Consider the following 238-nt stretch of genomic DNA (forward strand, 5'->3'; position numbering starts at 1 on the left):
CCCCTCAGATCTCCCATTTTCAGATGTTAACTCTGCCCTTGGAGCCTCAGCAGCTCCACACCCACCCAGGTTGTCACCATTTCTGGGCCTGAAAGAGACAAACCACCCACCTGGACAGAAAAGAGATGGCAGAGGGAATATTCTTAATTGATTTTTAAGATTTTTTTTTGCTAGAAAAGCGGCTTTCAGGAGCTCTGAAAACATCCCCGTGCACCCCATGGGTGGAACGGGGGACTCA

The sequence above is a fragment of the Antrostomus carolinensis genome, unplaced genomic scaffold (assembly GCF_000700745.2).
Source record: "Antrostomus carolinensis isolate BGI_N321 unplaced genomic scaffold, ASM70074v2 scaffold15190, whole genome shotgun sequence".
Classification (NCBI taxonomy): Eukaryota; Metazoa; Chordata; class Aves; order Caprimulgiformes; family Caprimulgidae; genus Antrostomus; species Antrostomus carolinensis.